Below are 5,407 nucleotides of genomic sequence, written 5' to 3' on the forward strand. Positions count from 1 at the left end.
GAAATGGAGAGCTTGAGTGAGAACTACCTGCAGAATCTATTTCCTCCAACTCAAAAATTGCAGGGATTGCAAGCCATCATGGAGCATGAAGGTGGAGCAAGCAAGGTCAATGTGTCTCCAAGATGGGATCATGAAGAGCATGCACACTACATGATTAGTAGCACACTATCAACCACCTACTCCATCATGCACTCAAACAATTGTGTGTATGTATCTGATAGTATTGAGTCAATAAAAGGTGGTACTGGTGGTAAGTCAATTCCAATGTATCTTGATATACCCTCAGATGATAGCAAGGATGTTGACCAAGTGATAATGTCAAAATTTGAATACAATGACACAGGTGTGCACACAGGGATGCATGACACAAATATTGAGGAGGAGTTGCATGTGGGTAGCAAAAGCAAGGATGTATCTTCCTTTGATAAGTCCATTGTGGCCTTCATTGAGGAGAAAGCTAGGCCAGGTAGATTGAAAATTTTACTAGCACTTTCTGGATCGCCACAAAAGGTGGATGAGCTCCCAAGTGAGTATAATGGTATGATTGATTTTGAGCTTCCAACTACACACAATAAGAAACGAATGATGGGTATGGAACAAAAATATGATGATCACCTTTGATCATAGCCCTCAGAAACAAATATGGCAATAGAGTGCACAATGCATTTGAGCTATTGTCTTGGAAGTATTCAATGTCCCAGGGTAACTTGTCCTTACTACATAACTGAGAGAATATACAATGATGTTTTTTTCCATGGTCATTTAGACAGACATGTGAGCATGGGCTATCCTATGAGTGAGGGAAACTCCAAGATAACATGCCACTATTGTCAAAAGTTTGTTAGTTGTATAGCCACTTTGCAGATGCTCAATCCATTATGTGTTGCCACTAGACCCTACAATGACACGGTTGGTAATCCATGTTGGGGATCATGCTCATGATGTTCAACAAGGCACAAAGAGGGAAACCATTTAAAAGGTATGGAGCCTTGTCAACACAGTCCTAAAAATCGAAAAGAACACAATATTATTGAGCTTGGGAATCTCCCAATTTCCATTTTTTGAATACTAAAAAGGTGCCACCCAGATAACATGCCCATAAGTTTCTCAAAACCATATGATGTGACGTATAATTGAAAAGCACTTGAAAAATGGAATCTATTGAGCTATAGAGCGCTTGATTTGTGTAATATTCCTGCTATAACACTTCATAAAATAAATTCGGGCTTGAAATTTTTTAAAAATTACTCGTTAAGTTATCACATAAGTGACCACATGTTATATCAAATCTTGCATTAAATCAATTCTGCAATCTGACTGAGAAGACGCCTCAATGAACCCAGCCAACAAAAAAGTAAATACGCCTCGTAAAAAATATTATGACAGCTTGATCAAAATATTTCCCGCATTATATTTAATTTAGCATTCCCGATTCCATTTAATGCATCAAAGATCACATTGATTTTGCAATGGCAAGACAAAACGCAAAAGCCTTAATCGATAGACAAAGAATGCGCAAAGAATAAGCATGATATCGAGTAAGTTAAGTGTCAAAGAGTATGGCATGACTTTATAAACTAGATAAGTCATGAGGTAACTTGGCCAAAATCTACCAGATGAAGTCATTTTGATGAAAAAAAGACGTTTTTGAAAAAATAAGCCAAAAATCATGACCTTTTTAACGCCTGGAGGGAGAGAAAGCATTTTAAAATCATCCCCATGCCACCATCCAACAGGTAGGCAATCAAAAGGCATTTTTAATCAAGTTTACTTAGCTCTTGATAAGTAGCCAAAAGAATGAGTGAATGCATGCGTCCCTCTCATGGCTATAAATACAACCCCTCTCCTTCACAAAGAAAGCAAGAAGGAAGACCTCTTGATTGAAAGTATATGAGAGATTCGATGGGGATGCACAACGAAAGGTGGTTAAGACAAGGAGAGGCTCAAGCTTTCTTCATTCTCTTCTTCTTCAATATTCTCCCACCATATCTCCAATAGTATACACACTAAAATGGTATCCTCAAAAGATAGATACCCCAAACTTAAGGACACTTTACATACAACAATATGATAAGGCATAGACTATGCCTTAGACTTTGGCTTATTTCTCAACACTTCCCCTCAAGCTCAGAATGAGCTTGCACACATAAGACTCCAAGTGCACTCTTGAAGTACTCAAACTTATCTTTACCTAATGCTTTGGTAAAGATATCAGCAACTTGGTCATTGGTCTTCACATGGACCAAGTTAATCTCTCCATCAATGACTTTTTCTCTAATGAAATGATAGTGCACTTCTATGTGTTTTTTCCTTGCATGGTAGACTGGGTTCTTTGCCAACATAATGCTGCTAACATTGTCACAATACATAATAACTCCAGCATCAATCTCTATCCCCATGTCATATAGGATCAATCTCAGCCATGTCTACTCACATGCTGCCAATGCAATGCCTCTATATTCTGCCTCAGTGCTTGATAAAGCAACTATAGGTTGCTTCTTACTACTCCAACTTACCATGGCTGATCCAAATGAGAATGCATAGCCACTAGTAGATCTTCTATCCATAGAGCTACCTACCCAGTCTGCATCTGAGTATCCAAACAGTGTAGGCTTGATTCCTTTTTCATAAAACAGCCCAAATCCAGCTGTCTTTTTCACATATCTAAGAACTCTTCTTACTACATCCAAATGTGATTTGCATGGTTTCTGCATAAACTAACTTACCAATCCAATAGTATAACTCAAGTCTAGTCTTGTAATGGTCAAGTAGATAAGACTACCAACCATCTTTCTGAACATAGTAACATCCTCAACATAAGATCTATCATCCATCAACTTAGCATTGTGATCCAATGGTGTATCAACCGGTTTGCATCCTGTCATGCCATATTTTTCCAACATCTCCAATGCATATTGCCTTTGTATCAGCCATATACCATGAGGTGTGTCAATAACCTCAATACCCAAGAAGTATCTCAACAAACCAAGATCCTTTATATCAAACTCTTTATGTAACCCATACTTAACTTCAGTAATCCCCTTCTCAAGTGTACCTATAATAATGAGATCATCAACATAGATGACCACAACAACCATACCATCTTCTATATGCCTCACATAAAGTGAATAATCAGCTTTGCTCTACTGAAATCCCATACTACATAAGAATTTGCTGATTCTATCACACCATGCTCTTGGTGCTTGCTTCAGTCCATATAAAGCCTTCTTCAACTTGCATACATAATGTGGGTATTTTGGATTCACATAGCCCTCTGGTTGATCCATGTACACTTCCTCTTCTAAGTTGCCATTCAAAAATGCATTTTTCACATCCATTTGATAAATCCTCCAACCATAGATAGAAGCCAAAGCAATTACCAATCTTACTGTCATCATTTTAGCTACTGGACTGAATGTTTCTCCATAGTCCAAACCATAAGTTTGTGCATATCCTTTTGCAACTAGCCTTGCTTTATACCTTTCAAGAGAACCATCTGACTTACATTTGACCTTGTAAACCCATTTACATCCAATGAACTTCTTGCCATAAGGTAGTTTCACCAAATCCCAAGTCTTGTTTTTCCTTAGTGCATTCATCTCTTCATCCATTGCTTGTCTCCACTCTTTGCTCTCTACTGCTTCTTCAAAGCAAGTAGGTTCCACATGTTGTACATAAGAAACCATGTATGCATAATGCATCTTCATGAACCCATTATAAGTCAATCTATCAACTGGATACCTTACTCTTTCTGACCTTCTCAATTGAGGTGCACTACCGTGTGTCTCATCTGATCTAGCATGTGGTGGCACATACTTTCCTGCACTTCTAGTGCCAGGTGTTTTAACATGCAAAATGCCATACTCATCATCTATAGATTCATCTTCTGAACTTTTAGTCATTGATCTCTTACCTTTTGCAACTTCTGCACTCCTTTGTGCATTTCTCAATCTACCACTCCATGGACTGTAGCTACCACTGCTTTCCACATTCTCTTGAGGTCCTGAAGCATCTTCCACATGCTGATTTTCAGCCTTGCTATTTGCTGAAAATTTCCTTTCATAGCCATTATCATCATTGCTTTCATAGGAATCAACATCCATTGCAATTTTGGGCTTGTACCATGATTCATATTCACTGAATTTGACATCAGTGCTTATGTATACTTCCTTACTTACTGGATCATAGCATTTGTATCCCTTCTTCTCATCAGGATATCCAAGGAAAATGCATTTTACAGCCTTAGGTTCCATCTTCTTTCTCAAATCATCCGGAACATGAACATAACAAACACATCCAAAGACTCTAAAGTATGCAACAGTGGGTTTCATGCCATACATTCTCTCATATGGTGACATATTATGAATCAAGGTTGTAGGTGTTCTATTCATAATGTGAACTGCAGTATGCACTACTTCTGCCCAATATGACAATGGCATGTTCATTTGGTTCATCATTGCCCTTGCAACCTCTGCAATAATTCAATTCTTCCTTTCAGCCACACCATTTTGTTGAGGTGTATACCTGCATGCCAATTGCCTTTTGATACCATGACCTCTCAAGAAGTCACAAAACTCATATGACATGTACTCTCCACCATTATCTGAACTCAAACATTTTATGTAGCATCCAAACTGCTTTTCAGTCATAGATTTAAATTCCAAGAACTTTTCAAATGCTTCACATTTATGTTGCATAAAGTACACCCAAGTCATCCTGCTGAAATCATCAATGAAAGTGATATAGAATCTACATTTTCCACTCATGGAAACATTCTGACATGGGCCCCAAATATCTGAGTGTATTATTTCCAAAGGATAGCTGCTTATTCTCCCCCTCTTTGAAAATGGCAATCTGGACTGCTTGCCAAATTGACAAGCCTCACATACATGATCAAAATTCACATATCCTAAATGCGATAAACCACGGACTATCTATTTTGATTGCATTTGCTTCAATCTTTGCAAATTAACATGACCAATCCATCTATGCCATAATTCCACATCTTTATCTTGCCCATAACCTCTCTCAACATACATAGAGTTTTGAATCACTGGGGTACCTGCATCCAAAGCAAACAATCTCCCTTTCTTTCTACCATGAGCAATCACCCTACTAGTTCTCCCATTATGGAACTCTTCAATGAAACATCCAAACTTATTGAATCTCACCTGCAATCCTTGATCTGTCATTAGACCAACTGATGCTAGGTTCTTAGTTATTGTGGGCACATAAAGTACATCACCAAGCTTGTTCTCAATCCCATCTTTAGTAACAAGTGGCACACTACCAATATGAGTAATTTTGTGTAAAGTATTATCACTAGTGAGCAACATATTCATCATTCTGCACTTGCTCCTTGCTATCAAACCACTCAGCATTATGAGTCATGTGGTTTGTAGCTCCT

Source organism: Lygodium microphyllum, chromosome 12, assembly GCF_053477565.2.
Source record: "Lygodium microphyllum isolate KBCC chromosome 12, Lygodium_microphyllum_v1.1.10, whole genome shotgun sequence".
Lineage (NCBI taxonomy): Eukaryota > Viridiplantae > Streptophyta > Polypodiopsida > Schizaeales > Lygodiaceae > Lygodium > Lygodium microphyllum.